The sequence below is a fragment of the Schistocerca serialis genome, chromosome 6, assembly GCF_023864345.2.
Source record: "Schistocerca serialis cubense isolate TAMUIC-IGC-003099 chromosome 6, iqSchSeri2.2, whole genome shotgun sequence".
NCBI lineage: Eukaryota > Metazoa > Arthropoda > Insecta > Orthoptera > Acrididae > Schistocerca > Schistocerca serialis.
Genome location: NC_064643.1, coordinates 328,099,518 through 328,118,291, shown reverse-complemented (window position 1 = coordinate 328,118,291; position 18,774 = coordinate 328,099,518). Strand labels below are relative to the sequence as shown.

At 36.7% G+C, this 18,774-nt stretch overlaps 1 protein-coding gene across 4 annotated transcripts in view; it reads right to left on the bottom strand.

Annotated features, from left to right (window-relative positions):
• LOC126483988 (GATOR complex protein WDR59) overlaps nucleotides 1–18,774 on the bottom strand; it is a 292,472-nt gene that overhangs the window by 83,025 nt on the left and 190,673 nt on the right. The gene's annotated exons all lie outside the window — the stretch shown is intronic.

Below are 18,774 nucleotides of genomic sequence, written 5' to 3'. Positions count from 1 at the left end.
TGACAGTCATTTGCCAACAGGACTTCCGAAGTTATTTACCACGAAGTCTACACTATGTGCATAATATTGTAAGGACACTCTGATCAGTGTCCTTGGCAGCAAACTACTTAGCAGCAGGTGCTGGCTGGTGAGCCCTAGCTTCTATAACTTTCTGCAGTTTCCTGCCCTTTTCGGTGGACAGGGCAGTGTCATGTTGTCTCGGCAATGCAAGTTAAGAGCACAAGGCAGTAGTGGGGCAGACTTGGTGAAGTGAACGTTTAATGAATGAGTTGTGAGCTACAAATACGTGAAGTTGAATTATAAAGTGTCCAGTAGTGCACTGAGAGAAATAACGTTGAACCACTTGTGGCGCCTTTTTTGGAGTACATGAACTTTGAAATTTGTCAGTATCATGAAAGGAACGAGTGCGATACTGTTAGACATGTTTTCCATTGTTTGAAGTTGAACAAGTCAAGTTAAAGGACACCATCTTTTATTTCAGAAGAGCATGACCTGCTGTTGTGGTTAATTTTGTAGCAAATAATTACAGTTAGGCTCTAGTTTAGTCTTCTGTGAAATCGTGGCTGAAGTGTCTCTCATCCTATCACCCAATTGCCAACCATTACAATCACAGTCGGACGTCTAAAAATTACTGGAAGAGGGCTTACAATACCAACACCATGAAACAGGAAGGACATCTGTCACATAGAGCCAGCAAAAGATGCATGACACTTTTCATCATTATGCAAATGATTATCAGACAATTTCATCACATGTAAGAAATCAGTGAAACTGGGAGGAGCAGAATTCTATATTATTACATGAATAGCCCAACATCTTGCGGCATAATTCCCGCAGAAAATCTGAACTATGTGAGGAAAAACTGTCACGAATCTGGATAACACTTGCACTTACTTCTATTTGGAATAGTTTGCTGCCATTTCCAAGACAATGATACCTTCAGAAAATGGTTGATCAAACGATGGGTCTCTGAAATGTGCATCCATATTTGCAGTACACAGTCAATACTGATGAAGTATTGGTGACACATTGTGTTCTTCACCAAAGACACTTTTACTTCAGAAAACAGGAACTGCTCATATGACATTCCGTCATCACTACGTTACATGCACTGAAACATGCTGTTGTTGTTGTTGTTGTGGTCTTCAGTCCTGAGACTGGTTTGATGCAGCTCTCCATGCTACTCTATCCTGTGCAAGCTTCTTCATCTCCCAGTACCTACTGCAGCCTACATCCTTCTGAATCTGCTTAGTGTACTCATCTCCTGGTCTCCCTTTACGATTTTTACCCTCCACGCTGCCCTCCAGTACTAAATTGGTGATCCCTTGATGCCTCAGAATATGTCCTACCAACCGATCCCTTCTTCTAGTCAAGTTGTGCCACAAACTCCTCTTCTCCCCATTCTATTCAATACCTCCTCATTAGTTATGTGATCTACCCATATAATCTTCAGCATTCTTCTGTAGCACCACATTTCGAAAGCTTCTAATCTCTTCTTGTCTAAAGTATTTATCGTCCACATTTCACTTCCATACATGGCTACACTCCATACAAATACTTTCAGAAATGACTTCCTAACACTTAAATCAATACTCGATGTTAACAAATTTCTCTTCTTCAGAAACGCTTTCCTTGCCATTGCCAGTCTACATTTTATATCCTCTCTACTTCGACCATCATCAGTTATTTTGCTCCCCAAATACCAAAACTCCTTTACTACTTTAAGTCTCTCATTTCCTAATCTAATTCCCTCAGCATCACTCATCTTAATTCGACTACATTCCATTATCCTTGTTTTGTTTTTGCTGATGTTCATCTTATACACTCCTTTCAGGACACTGTCCATTCTGTTCAACTGCTCTTCCAAGTCCTTTGCTGTTTCTGACAGAATTACAATGTCATCGGCGAACCTCAAAGTTTTTATTTCTTCTCCATGGATTTTAATACTTATTCCAAGCTTTTCTTTTGTTTCCTTTACTGCTTGCTCAATATACAAATTGAATAGCATCGGGGAGAGGCTACAACCCTGTCTCACTCCCTTCCCAACCACTGCTTCCCTTTCATGTCCCTCGACTCTTATAACTGCCATCTGGTTTCTGTACAAATTGTAAATAGCCTTTCACTCCCTGTTACATTATCATAATCATAGTCCCATGGTTGGTAGAAGAAAAATCATAGTCATAATTTTTAGCCTCTATAACAGCAACACTTCAAGTGACTAAGAAGTACCAATTCCCACATACAGTACCACATTCTACATCTCTCATATCTACTACATCGCATATACAGACATCTTTTGGCAATGTGGGAAACTTACTTTCTGGAAAACTATCATATTACACAAACACGTATATTTTATGGACTGCACTATTTTCTGTGTAAACTAAATTTCATTATATCTCCTTAGCCTTTTGTATCATGCACCCAACAAACTGAGAGAACAATAATCTTATTGTTTCACTTACAGCAATCAAATCTGTTAACAACAAAATTCTTACCACTTCACATTGTGCATGAGAAATGTAAAATATGGTCTGAAGAAATTGAGTGACTGTATGTCTCATTGATACCCTTTGGATTAATATTTTTACAAATGGAAGTTTCTCACTTCAAATCACCTTTCTTGAGTTTCTGATTCTTGTTTTCTTCATTACATCATTTGATATTTTCAGGTTTTGGGGCGAATATTTTGCTCTAACCAGTTAACATTCATCATGTACTGCTGTAGTCTGAGTATAACTGACTTGTCTAAAAAAAAACATTTCTTACTGCATCAGGAATAGCTATTTTTTGTCTGATGATCTTAGAACACAAAATATTCTGGTGGTTTTCAGCATTAGAAGACTCACTGATACATTAGGCCCAAATAAATTTCCCAGCATGCAGCAACAGATTTTTTAGCTAGGGCATTTATGACATGCTTATTTCATTACCTTAAGACAAATTCAGGCATCCAAAGCTACCTTACTTTCAATAAAAACCACAAGCAAAAATAAAGCCTATTACTGTTTTTATGTACTATTTAGATATTTGAGGTGCACTTGAAAATCAGAGGTCATTTAATTAGAAAAGATGATAAAAGATGCATATCAAGTATGTATTATGAGACTCATAGCCACATACTTTCTGCTGAATGTGCTACAGGACAAACATTATACTCCAGACACTTTTGACACTATCGAACACATTTTTTAAAAACCTTTGCTTTGAATTACACAGCACTTTATGTCAGCTAGTCCTGAACTGACGTTTCAAGACCAGAAGATAGCCATTGATGGTCGAGACTAGTAATTTCCATTTTATTGTGCTGAATAATCACACTGGTAATGTGGTTTCTCTATCCACTTCTGAGTGAATTACTGCTACCTCTAATGATCTGAATAAGACCAGTAACAAAAGAAATCATTAATTTAAAATTGTAATTTTGTGTGATTTTATTGGATAATTAACAATTTCAAAAATAATTTTATGATTTGCTGAGCTGTCCAACATTGCTGAAATTGTGTTCTTTCCCAACAATTAGATCTGTTATTAAGAACACAAAAAATATCAAATAATGAGCTCCACTAGCAAAAACAAAATATCAAATACTTACATGATGCTTGATTAAAACAACCAAAAATATACTTATCTCTTATACTATGTTGCACGATTTATCAAAACTAGACTTACTAAAGAGGTCTGATATAAGATGTGGAACAGGAAAATAAATGAAGCTTTTCTCAATACTGGTAAACTAAAAAAGAAAGTGTACCAAATAGAATGGAACAACTATTTCCTACAAGGAGTCATGGAAACTTACTGAAGTTAGGGGCTGAATACTACCTAAGAGAAAGTATCTGGAAATATAAAGCAATCGACAAAATAATGAAATACGATAGAGCCACATAATCCGGTAAGAAGAAATGAAGCTTCAGGAGGGAGTTCTATGTAACACCTAAATAACAAGTTTCCTCCGGCTTTTAATTTTAAAGAAAAACAATTAAAACTGTAAGTGACACCTTTACAACACAAACTTGGACACATTATTGATAAATTTAAATTAAAGATGTGTGCTGAAATGTTGGAGTTTCAGACAAAAGAACATTCATAACTGTTTTGCAAAGCACCACCTTCAATTAACAACAGGAAATGAATGCCGGTCACACAATAGGTGACTGTTAGATCTACACTTGAAGTATTGATTTTTGGAAGTTTGCATCTGATAGCTCTTTTTTGTAGCAACCACCCAAATATAACCCTTACTATCATATTTAATAGCGAAATTACTTCCCACCAAAAAGAAAAAGATGATTATCATTCTCACTGTCCACTAGAAGATTTTTCTTCATCAGCTATCTCTATCAACATCTTTATGGTTGTAGTCTTTATTCTTTCTACTTTCCTTATTAATTTTTCCCATTTCCTGCTTTAATCTCTGCACCATCTTGAGTCATTTTATTTTCTTTGATTTTCTCCAGTTCTGAAGAGTGTCACTTGTGGCTACCTTTTATGAAAATTACAGTGAAATTCATATACTTTTTTTATATATTTCATTGCAAATCAGTTACTCAAAATACTTCATATATGTGCTCTAGCATTAAATTTCAAACAGGAGTTATTTAATATTTTAAATTTTAGGATTTAACAACTGTCTCCTTTTTCTGGTTAATGACCTAACATATTATTAACTAATAACTGGCAGTTGTATTTACAGCGTTCTGTAATGTTTGCAGAAATGATACATGTTTAAAATTTAAAGCAAGTGTTACCCAACTGCTGTAGCAGTGTTGAAATTGTAGCATCAGAGAAATTAACTAAGATAAGAACCTGCTCTAATAAGAACCACCAGGGGTAAATAAAAACTTTTGTTCTTATATGCAGCAGCCTCCATTAAACTTAACCCATTGCATTCCATAACGCACATACAGGGTGTCTCCATGCACTTTTATTTAAATTGCTGCTGTAGCAGTGGCGAGCACACCATAGCCAATTGCATAAGTCTCTTTGTGGAAACAATGAGGCCACTGACGAACAATCAGCATATGTATTAAAACAAAAAGTGCACTTTCATTCAAATATATTTACATAAGCATTACAATACAAAACTTCTCACTGTGTGATACGTTTTTAAAACTCTTCAGAGTGTCTTGTGTCCATTGTCATTTAACTTGAAATGTTTACAAATGAATCACTGCCATCATAAAAAGCATTGCCTCTCTCATTTTCACTTAGACATACATCTAAAAGCTCTACAATCTCTTCCTCAGAATGTACTGTGGATGAAGAACTAGCCATTTCACGCCTACTAACTTGAACGTTATTAATTACAACCTCTCTCAACATAAATGCTAGAGTTTGACACTGAGTTAAAACAGGCTTCCCTAGATGGCAGTATTATACAGCACTGATGCCTAGTACTGAGAGATTCCAGAACGGAGCTTGTGAGAGCTATGAAGAAACATGTCGAATGACGCTTGACATTGGTGTGGAAAACAAAACTGGCTACATCAGGTGCCAGTCACCGTGGAGTTGAAGGGGTTGAAGTATAAATAGCTACATTTTCTGATGTTCAACTGCACAGTTTATACCATAAAATAACGTTGATCCAGAAATAACAACCTTTCCTTATTAAATAAGGAATTTTCAAAGCTGAAAACTGAATTACTGAAACAAACACACTTGTCTGAAAATTTGTAGGGCAAAATTTTTTCCCTCATTTCAAAGAAAGAGAACACAATTTAATACCTTCATAATGAATTTAAATGATAATATTTGGTAAAAATTGCATTAAATAATTTTTAAAAAATAAAATTATTAGGAGACAAATAAATTCAAGGGAAACTATTCCAAATTCACAAACTAATGGGTGCATTCACACAGCCATTAACACACATGCCCTAGAGCTCATCAATTTGCTTCCATTAGTACTGAAGCTCCATCACAGCCTATTTTTGTTGCTGGTGGAGATCAATGACTTTGTAGGCAGGGCAGATTTGTCTAGTAGTCAGGCTGTGTTATGATACTGCAAAACAGATGATATTTTTGAAAGGAGAGGCCTAAAATTTACCTTTACTTTAAAATGTACAAACTTGGATCAGATTGGACAATGAAGTGGCAGGTAGTTGGTTATGCTCTTTTGAAAGGAACAACCTCAGCATTCACATTGGCAGCTCGGGGATACGACTGGAAACTCAGGTGAAAACTCTAGTCAGGATGGTCAGATGCGTATTTCAATCCTAATCCTTTTGAAAGAGAATTAATACATTAGCACTGTTCCAGTTTTAAAGATGAGAGCTGCTTTGCTTTATGAAATAATTATGAAACACTGGCATTAATAAGGAAACCTACAACATCTGCTAGATGAAAAGCCAACCGAAAGGGAAATAAAAATTTCATTTCTTAGTAATGGTGGCAAAAAAGATGGTTTGAATGATCTCCCAGCTGTGAGATCAGGAACAAACAGGAATATATGTCTATTTTAAAACCTACTACTGCAGAATGACCACCAGATGTAAACTGCTTAAAGCAAGTCTGCACCACTTCCATATCTACGAACATATGTGGGCTTAGATTCAAGAAGAGCAGGGAATAAAAGAATAAACCTTCTAAAACTAAAAAATAAAATAGTAACCAAAATAATTGCAGTCTGTTCAAAACTACATAACTGTAAAATCAAAATCTGTTGTTTGGTGATGCTAACTATCACATTCCACCACCCCGTGCATGAACTGCCATCGGTATGCTATACACTATGTGATTCCAAAATGTTAGTTTGGACCTGCCCCACTCTTCAATGGCGACACTACAAAGTTCATTTATTGGATGAGAAGGGTTCCTGCAACAATACAATGCAGGTTTCATTTCATCTCAAACATGTTCAAATGGGTTCATATAGCTGGTTCCACTGACCATCATCTAGGAACACAAACCTGTCACTGAAATATTGGCCTAGACAATAGATCAGAAAATCCTGTTCCAATACTGCACATCCCCTACGTTGCCCTTGATAGTGAACAAGGATGTCTGTCATTATTACATGGTACCAGCTCAAACCATGACTGACACACCTTAGTGCTGAACCCATGAGACTGTGTACACCTGAAATGTGTGCTGCCTTAACTCTTTTCTATGATGATCATTAGATGTCAGACAAATCCTACACTCACAAATGAAGAGAACCTGATATGACTACACCAGGTTTCATTTCAGACATCCCTTTGCTCACCAGCTCACCTTTGTCATGTATCGTACTCTTGCTCACAATGGGTGCCTCAAGGGCAAATTAATTGTATGCAGATAGTTGTTTACTGTCTGTATCAACATAGTCTTTCCAACTGCCTCCAAAATCGCAGCACACAGTTGTGTTGCATTCTCCCCAAACCCTTAAGGCATAATTTGTAGGAACTGTTGATCACAGGAGACCACTTCAAGGCAGATTGTGCATGAGCACCAACCCACAAAGAGAAAGTGGAACTCAACTGGTACCAGCATTTAAGATCTTCCCAAGTAACCATGCTCCATACAACACTACTGTAAGGCAGTATTCTGCACACCATGCACAATAAGTCCCCTACCTCACCGAAAAAAAAAAAATATATATATATATATATATATATATATATATATATATATATATATATATATATATATATATATAAAAAAACAAAGATGATGTGACTTACCAAATGAAAGTGCTGGCAGGTCGACAGACACACAAACAAACACAAACATACACACAAAATTCAAGCTTTCGCAACAAACTGTTGCCTCATCAGGAAAGAGGGAAGGAGAGGGAAAGACGAAAGGATGTGGGTTTTAAGGGAGAGGGTAAGGAGTCATTCCAATCCCGGGAGCGGAAAGACTTACCTTAGGGGGGAAAAAAGGACGGGTATACACTCGCACACACACACATATCCATCCACACATATACAGACACAGTTATCAGTCATTATTACATTTGCATGCAAGCTACACCAGGCAATTTGGTTTTGCTGATACATCTGGATGAAGACTGTGACACAGAGGGCATCTACTGCACAGCTTGTAAGGTAGGCTGTAACATATGTAGTCCTCAGGGATAACCTTCACTGTCCTCCACTGCTGTGCTCATGTGTTTGGCTGATGACACCAACCTAGATATACCCATATTTTAATTACAGAAGTTTCCAAATTTTGTACAAGTGGAGCAGTTTCCAAGCTAAGACACCATCTGACTGGATCTCCCCATACATCAAACACTAATAAATCTCGTCATTTCCCTCCATTCAACATTCACAGTCTGGTGACTGACCCCATAATCATTTTGTGTTTTCGGATTGGTTTCTTTATGTCACATGACCATATGGGTGAATTTACACATTACTGATGTGCTCATAATTCATATACAGTACATTATAAGACATGTATGTATAAATGTATGTACGTATATGTTCCTCATCTCTTCCTAAACCACAGGATCGATTTCAACTAAACTTGGTACATATATGACTTAGTGTCTGGAGATAATTGCTGTAAGGATAAGAACCACATACCTGTCAAAGGTGTGGGTTACATTAGGTTGTTTTGGGGGAAGAGACCAAACAGCGAGGTCATCGGTGTCATCAGATTAGGGAAGGATGGGGAAGGAAGTCAGCCGTGCCCTTTCAAAGGAAGCATCCCGGCATTTGCTTGGAGTGATATAGGGAAATCATAGAAAACCTAAATCAGGATGTTCAGATGCGGGATTGAACTGTTGCCCTCCCGAATGTGAGTCCAGTGTGCTAACCACTGCGCCACCTCGCTCGGTCAAAGGTGTGGGGATGAAAATGCAATATAGCAAATGGTGCATGAATATCCATATTTTATTCATTCAGTATTTATGAATGAGAGCACTTAGTGACTTGCAAACAAACTTTACACAAGTTCAAACCTTTATGAAATTTTTTCTCACTGACAACCCCCACAGAATGATGAAAAGAAAAAACTTCTTTGCTACTTACTCTATTCACAACACATTTTGCCGACAGTACCTACATATTCCACTGAATGTATGTACAAAAACATATCATTGTATGACACATAGTTCATGAGATACATCAGCAAATATTGAGATGAGTGAAAAATTGGCATATCATGCACGACATTTTAATTTATTGCTTCTTTACTACTAACTCTATTCACAACACATTTCACAGAGTGTATCCAAATATGTCATTGACTGTATCTACAAAAACATATCATTGTACAAATATATACTTCAGGACATATGACACCATAAAAATTTGAGCTGTGTGGAAATGCAACTGCAGGGCAAAATTTGCTTGAGATACAGGTGAAATATGTGTACAAATACATGTGAAATATGTCAAATATATGTGACATATATCTGACGCGTTGATGTGGGCAAAGTCCTGGGTAGAAAATTCATCCGAAACCCCTTGAACCATTTCAACCAAATTTGGTACACATATGGGGGGAGAGGAGATAAACAGCAAGAGGGGGGAAGAGGAGATGAACAGCAGGAGGGGGGAGGGGATGGACAAGGAGATGCGAAGGAGGAGATGGAGAAAGAGATGGACAATGAGAGGGAGAGGAGAAGATGGACAAGCGATCGGGAGAGGGCAATATGGACAAGAGAGAGACGGGGGAGGAGGATATGGACAAAGAGACGGATGAGGAGGAGATGAAATTAGATGGGTGAGAAGGAGATGGATAGAGGAGGAAGGAGCAGATGTACAGAGGGGGAGACAGGAAGATGGACAGAGAGAGGGGAGAGGAGGAGGAGGAGTTTAGTGTTTAACGTCCCGTCAACAATGAGGTCATTAGAGACGGAGCGCAAGCTCAGGTATGGGAAGGATGGGGAAGGAAATCGACCGTGCCCTTTCAAAGGAAGCATCCCGGCATTTGTCTGAAGCGATTTAGGGAAATCACGGAAAACCTAAATCAGGATGGCCGGAGACGGGATTGAACCATCGTCCTCCCGAATGCGAGTCCAGTGTGCTAACCACTGCGCCACCTCGCTCGGTGGAGAGAGAGGGGAGAGGGACAGATAGAAAGAGAGAGGGGTACAAGGAATGGACAGAGAGAGGGGAGAGGGACAGATAGAAAGAGAGAGGGGTACAAGGAGATGGACAGAGAGAGAGGAGAGGAACAGGTGGACAGAGAGACAGGCAGGAGGAGATGGACAAAGAGACGGGCAGGAGGGGATGGACAGTGAGACAGGCAGGAGGAGATTGACAGAGAGAGGGGTAGGAGGAGATGGCCAGAGAGAGTAGTAGAAGGAGATGGCCAGAGAGAGGGGCAGGAGGAGAGGCGAGAGAGTGGGAATGGAGGCAGTGGACAGAGAGAGGGGATGGAGAATATATACGGAGAGATGGGTAAGGACACATTTGACAGAGAGGGATAAGGTCAAGGTGGACTGATGGAAGACTGGAATAAACAGAACACCGAGTACTCAAGTAGTTGGCATACACAATACAGGAAATACATAAGACATTTCTTGTTTCAGTTTCGCTAAGTAAGAGAGTAAAATCTTTAACATTACACTTACAACTAAGCAACTGAAATTGCTAAAGCTAAATGTACAGAGAATGAAGTGTATTAAATGTAGAAGATATTAAAAGTATACATAATATATTAGGAGACAATTAAGAGTTAGCAGTCCCCATTTTAAAAGGTTTACTTCTCTCTCTCTCTCTGTCTTCCTCCTCCAAAGCAATACTTAGTTTCAAACTTATATGTCCACCTCCAGATGACTATATGCACATATTAAGCACTGCATGATGTTAGCACCAATAGTACAGTGGTGAAATGTGTTCTGGGTTTTAACTCTGAGCCCTTTGTTGTACTGTATGGTATTTAATGACAAGGCTTGCTTGGCCATGAGGTAACATGTAATGATATCCTTCACCTGCTCCATTTGCATCTTTCACATGAGAGCACTTCACTTCAAAATTATCCTATCATAATTTTAAGGTACACACATACTGTTACAGCACTTGTAAAGCACATGACCATGGCTTACGTATCTTAAAACTGAGTGAAAGACACAATAAGTGTATGTGAAATGAATATATTTGATGGTCAAGCCATTCTGTATATAAAATATTGTACAACACAATAAGAAATTCTACATACAAAACTAAAACACAGTGCAACAGCAGGTGACAAGGTGCTAACAACATGTAGTGCTTAACATATAATCTGTAGCTGGGCATAACATATCAACCAATAATGGCTTGAATAAAGAGATAAATTCCATTAAACAATGACTGGTGGATTTAAATTTTCTTCCTATATATGGTCAACACAGACATGTGAGTTCAAAATAATCTAAAAAAATACAGATTTATTTACCTTCAGAAACTACTATTGCTTCATCAGCAGATGCACGACAAAAATCATATATGCAGTGCAATGGCTGGTTGTTCTGGGAGTAATTTTCCTAGTTTGGGTGTAGGCCATTAGTTTTAGAAGAAGGAGAAATGAATTAGATGTTTACAAATACATCACTGACAAGAACACACTTCCTTGGTTACAATAACATTTTGGAATTACACATTTTCTGTATTAGCCTGTCAGTAAACCTGACAACAAAGTAAAGACTATTGCACTCTGGCTTTTAGAAACTCAAGCTGATACTCAGAACTGACCTTCTCAAAGACCCTATATGGACACCAAGAAACATCTTTGGAATGAAATACAACATTAAAGGTGTGGTAAATTAGTTCATCCAGAAACATAGCAACAACTACACACCATCATTCAGGAAAAATGGAAAAAAAGTGCTTTCTATGTGTCAAATCTTATAGAGAATCTCTTCCTATGGATTAAACACTGCAATAATACCAAGTAAAGCCCTATTGGCGGATTTGAGACACATGATAACTGATACCTCAGTACTTCTGGACATACAAATTGTGTACAACATAATAAGCTCTCGCAAACAATGGAAACTCCAAGTAGGAATATCAACTATGTAGGAAAAGACAGATTGATACTTACCACAAAGAAGATAAACTGAGTTGCAGACAAGCACAATTAAAAGATACATAAAGCTTTCTGCCACAGCCTTTGACACCAAAAGAGAAACACACACCATTCACACACACAAGCAAGCACACCTCATGCACAGATGACCGCCAACTTGCTTGCTTATGTGTACGAATGGTGTATGTTTCTCTTTTGCTGATGAAGGCTGTGGCCAAAAGCTTTCTGTGCCTTTTAATTGTGCCTGACTGCAATTTAACATGTCTTCTTTATGGTAAGTAGCAATCTATCTTCTCCTAAATTGATAATAAGCTTTCTCAATTTCACAGAATATGGCGAGGTAGTAAAGCAATCACTAATTAATTAATTCATTCATTCATTCATCCACTCTTTCATTCATCATGACTCATACACATTATCCTGAAGGTGACCCTAAAAAGATGTAGAATGTGTCAAAGTATACACAAATGTAACAAACATTTGCCACCAGAAATATTAGATATAAATCATCAACATAAATTTGTAAGGACAGTTGGTAAGAATAATAGTTGTCTACACTGGGTAAAAATAGATACCTATTTACAACAAACATAGTTACTTGTCATGCTGTAACAGGAGTTTTAAGTTCTTGAAATATACATGACCAGATAATTTGAACAAATTCCCAAAATTGTTTACATAATGAGTTTAATTCAGTATATGGCCAGTAATGTGTGTTTTGGTACTAACTGGGTAGTATTCTGAAAAGGTCTATTCAGCTAACATTTAGGCTGTGCCTGATGTGGTTCAGTTTGGGCTCATGATTAATGTGTCTTAACTGATCCTTCTGTCACTACTAAGATGAACAACTATGTATAGCACACTCCCAATTGTTTGGGATGTGGGAAAGGAGACACACAAATAATCGAACATCTCGAGTAATCAGGACATTTTCAAACATATATTCTTTGTTTAAAAGTTTATTCCATGTCTGTGCATAGGATCTGTAGCTCTGCTTATTTCTTAAAATAGTCTGTGATATTGATCTCCTTCTGAGAGGAGTTGACATTTATTCACTCAGCTTTTTCAAATTTTTCTTGCAGCAGTTATGCCATTGTATTGAAACCCCACCTGGCCAGTATAAGCTATAAGACAACACATTTTACTGGAGTACAATGAATAACAAGGTCACAGTCTTCATCCACACTATTACAATCACAGCCCTCTTCATTGTTTTAGCATCACTCATGTACTGGAAGCCAGGTTCACAAATATCGATCTTTAGCCCCTCATTCACGTGTTCTCCATTGACGCCTTCAAAACCATTTAAACACTTTGCTAGATTCATTATCTGTGTAGTTTTATTTCTTCATCACTGAAACCTGGAAAATCACTTTCTTCTATATTTCGAAGATTTTTCCTCTGTGATCAATCTAGTGTAATCAATCTAGTATATGTGGCTTGACTTCCTGCCAGATATAAGAAATTCTATGTATGGCATTCATAATAGCCAATTTCTTCCAAACGTCATGAAATCATCCTCATCAGCTAACATTCCCTTAGGCCAGTCAGTTAGTGCCATTTTACCAGTGTAATTATGCATCAGTCCATTGGCTGTATAATTCTCATCTTCCACATATTTCTGGAACTCTTCCCAAAAGGAACCAGGTGCTACAACATTTGAACTAAGCCACTCTTTCTTTGCACAGTAAGTGCACAAATCCTACGATGTTATTTGGATGTGGTTAGCCATCCAGATGAAGCAGTAAATTTTCCCTCTAACCCTACAGCTTCATGAAAAAATTTAGTCATTTCAGCACACATCACATCTGAAACAATAGCGGCTTCTGCTAGTAGAGCTAAACCACTGCAAAAGAGCAGCATGTAATTCATCAAATTCTAATTTTTGTTTTAATGTCAACACAACATTCTTTCATTTCTCCATCACCTATTTTGCAAATTCCATTTAACTTGCTTCGTTGATACTTACATGCCAATTAACATCAGAAAACCAAAAATATTGGACTTTTTTTATGCATGAATACTCCACAAACCATATAATCTGCAAACGAATAATTGAAAATGCTGCATTTACAAATGAAAAGCACAAAAACTGCATGCTCTACAGTGTTAATTTATTTAGTTAACTGGATTTTGACTTACAAAACCATCATCAGTCAAAAACCGACTGTCATCAGTACTGTATTCTCTCTGATGACAATTACCAGTTATTGTCTAATGATTGCTTTCTAAGCTGAAAACAGTATACCTATATAAATTATTAGTGAAGAACAAGCACATTTTTTATGCTTTTCATTTACAAATATGATTAATATGTTCCTGTCATCAGTTAACACTGAAATATTTTAACTCACTTTAATGGCAGTGGAAGGGCATTTACATAAAAAATTGAAAATTTGCTAATGTTAAAAAGAAAAAGAAACTTGAACTTCCCCCTTTTTTTTACTCCAGAATATTTACTGTTGTAAAAAAGAAAAGGAAAATAATTTCCATTTTCTTTTGCTCACAGAAGACAATGAGATTTTTAAAGAGGAACATAAAAGAAAGGGAAAGAGTAAAATATTGAAAAGGAAATGAATAGTGACTTACAACCAAGGATTATCATAGATGATTCCGACAAGTAGTAAGGAAAGTCAATCTTACAACCTATGTGGGATGTTTCTCATAGCACAGTGTTTTGAGTCACTATTCTTGTTTTGTATTTTCCCTTCTTCCACTTTTTCTGCTTGATGTCCTACAAAAAAATCTAAAAGCTGAACAGTAGAAGATTTGGGATTTAATAACAACAACATGAATCAGAATAGACTGTACTCACCATGCACAGAAGGTGTTATGCAGCAGATAGGTACATTTAAAATCAGACCGTAAGGTATTATTAGGCTATCAGAAAATGTCTTTAGTCAGATGCAGTCACATATATGACTACACCTGATGGAGGAATTAGTCCAATACCTTAAAATAACCTACAAGCCTACTTTTAAACATGCTTGTCTATTGCACAATGCTTCCTCTGTATAGTGAGTAGCAATCCATCCCGACTCATGTTGCACTCTACAAATGGAAATTTATTATACTTTAAAATAATGCTGTATTTTTTGTTTATACTATTCTGTATTTTTGTACAGGAGAAGTACTAAAAACTGACTTAAATAAATAAATATATTCGTAAATGAAAGAAGAAAAGGAAAAATAATGTGTGTGTAAACAATTTTAAGTGAGCACACATAGAAAACTGCTACCGTCCTCAGACAAAAATTAAGTGATTTCTTTGGTTTATTGTTCAATGTCCCAAGAACAAAATGAAAAATAAAACCATTGAAAACTGCCACAAAGCAGATGCAGTTATTTCAGAAAAAAAGCAAAATACATGTGGACTGTAAGTAGTATATTGGGATATCAGTAACACAGGTGATGAGAGTAATGTAAGAACAAATAATGTGGAATCAAAATGGATATAAATATGGACATTAAATTTATTAATGAAACCAAGGATATCACATTAACAACAATTACATTGCAAAATGTTCTGTGGTCTGAAATTTTAAAACAAACAGTATCCTGCATTAACTTGCTTATATCCTGTCAAAAGTGGTATACAATTAAAAAAAAATAGCATACCTGGCAATCATAAATAATAGAAGATAACACTATCAACATTATCGCATATTGCAAGCTTTATATGGTGCCAGAACCACAAGAATTTTTACAAGAACTACATGATACATCAACAACACACAGAATTCTTATCATTAGATGTTTGTTGGGGGGGGGGGGGGGGGGGGTTAGGTCCAAATATATGTCCAAAAAAATATAAATGGAAAGCTTTGACACTTGTGATACTTCTTGTCATTCCAAAACTTTATTCGTTTGGTGTCTTTTCACTTCAAAGTTAAAATTGTCACTAGCTCTGTCTGTATGTTGTGTTCAGCATTTGAAATTTCATGTTGAGTACTGATCTATTATTCTTTGTTTTGCTTTGAAGTATTGTATAATCTCATCTCAAATAATTCACAACTTTAAATCATTAGCAGTAGAAAGATTAATTTATCACATGACATACAAATTTAACAGTATCAGCATGCAAATGTTTTTGCACTCAATTTTTCAGTGCTATTAAATGTGAAGATTAAGTACGCCATTACAGAGCAACCAAAGAATTGGGCAGAAACCACAAAAGCTATACTGCCTCTCCACAGAGCTTTTATTTCTTTATTTTTTGTGTTGTTTGAACAAACAGCACAGAATCACCAGAAGCTTGTGCACTTCATGCAGCATTAATAATTAACATACATCAAGAAAACAGTGTCTCAATGTGCCATTTAAAGCTGAATATGTCAATTGTGCTCAAAATTGTGGTTTCTAATCAACTGATGAATGTGACACACATAAAAACTAAAAGTACTTCACCAAATAAAAGCAAATTTTTCATTTTACTTAACTCTGTTTTAGTGCTGAACTGACCTAAGACACATGAATATTACCCACTTGTATCAGTTCTAGATGATATCAAGAAATGGAAAAATAAAAACCTTTATGACTACACAACAGGTTGTAAAATTACTTAGATAATTAACTAATATTTAATATATAATATGCTCCATTATCAAGATCAAGGTGAAACATAAAAAACTGAATTCAATAAAACAAAAATGGACATCAGCAATGAATTTTTCACTCTTCAGGGGTGTGTGCACTTATACGAAACTACCTGGCAGTTTAACGCTGTACATTGGGCTGGAACTGGAACAGGACACCTTTGTCTTTCATGAGGAAGTGCTCTACAGCTGACATGGCATAAGTTGATCCCTGACAGTTCCAGTGAGATGGGCATGGCAGTTTTACGGGACTACCTCAATGAAAAAAGCAATGTAATTTGATAAATATCATATGGCAATGCCTCAGTATTATCAGAGCCCAATAGATGGCTATTGTTTTTGCCTGCAACCATTAGAGGTTCACAGCTGAAAGCTGTCAACAGTGCTGTAAGCTCTTAAGGATCTTCTTAGACCACCTCAACTATGGCAACTGAGACACCTGAACACAACTTAATCTCACAGTTTTATTTCCTCACGTACCTCATCTCTTACCTACCATAGTTGACAAAAGTTTCTGTTTGGAGGAAAGGAAATTGCAGGGACATGGCTTGGTCACAGCCTAGGGGATGTTTTCAGAATGAATTTTTTACTCTACAGCAGAGTGTGTACTTACATGGAATTCCAGGCAGATTAAAACTGTGCGCCAGACTGAGTCTCAAACCCAGGACCTTTGCCTTTCACAGGTAAGTGCCCTACCAACTGAGCTACCCAAGCACGACTCACAAAAGTTTTTCAATCACAGTATTTGCATGGATAGATACATGGCGTTCAGCCCCATCTGAACCACAAGAACTTATCGTGATGTGTCCCAATGCTTCACAATAATACAGATGTTGGAAGCATCATGCGATTATATTATAGACAACACTGAATTTTCTGAACATTGGTCAGAATTTCCATACTAGGTTCTTATGCTGAATTTGCATTTTTGACATTACAGAAAGAAAGGCTGAATGTCATGTATGTATCCACAAAAATACCATGACTGAAAAACTTCCTGTGCCTGATAATGAGTTGTGAATAATCAAAACTGTAGCAATAATACAGATTTTTCTTATAAAAGGTGATGATGGTAATATTTTATAAGTGTCTACATGCTGTGTGGCACAACCTGCTGAAATATTTTTTGTGTTACAGGTTGTTATGATTGTACAAGTTTCAATCAGTTTCAGAGATTTGATACGAAATTTTTTAACAGCCAATGTCTTCAGTGTATGCTTTCATAATACTATCTAACTACACCGAATCATCAGTCACTGTTCACATAGTTCACACAATGCTGGAACATCCTTTTCATCCACAGTGAATGAGATTAGTTTAATGAGTCACAAAATAATTACTTCCATTCTCTGTACTGCCAATATTTCATGACCACCCCAAATATGAAGAGGATTCAAGAATGAATCATGTCTATATTATTTCTATACCTTATAAACATTATAAACATTTGAAAGCATCAAAGGCTTCTCCTATACAACATTTTTCCCCTCTGGGAACCTCAGATGAAACTTTGTTGTAGAAGAATACCTCCATTCTATGGTGTTGTAGGTTACCATTGCAAGTCTAGTAAATTAAAATGTGCAGTGAACTGGGGACTGGAAGTCACATATTTGCCTATCACAGACAATGCTGTACTAATGGTCATACCTCGCCAGTTAAAGGGAATGCTTGAGAAAGGTCAAAATCCACTTATGGGTCACAGTTTGCCACACATTTTTGTCAGAAAAGTTAAAAAATGTATTCTTGATTGTAGCTGCTTGAATGCAATGAAAAATAAAGCACTACATCTTTGACACTATGAAATAAATCTCTTCTACTGCATGCTCTTTGCTTTTCATATTTGGAGAGGTGGTAGTATGAAACAACACAAGAAAAAGGTCCATTAAACGTGTGCTCTAAAGCACATACCTCCAAGAGCTATAAGCAGTTGTTTGTATTTGCTACTGTGAAACACATCTCTACTGATCACATGCTCACAGATCTTAAGGCACACCTTTTAGATCCCATGTTTGCTTAAGAATTTTTTCTTGTTTTGGTCCACATTAGCTCCTCACAGTATCTGAAAAGCAAGCAGCTGGCAGTAGAAGACATTTGTTTCCTGGTATTGAATATGAGCTAGTGCTCACAGCTCATACAGTATCCATTTTAGAGAAGACTGTTCCTGTTCATTTTAAGAGGAGAAAATCTAGAAAACAAGTATTTTAGTGACTCATTTCACATGTGTAAATGC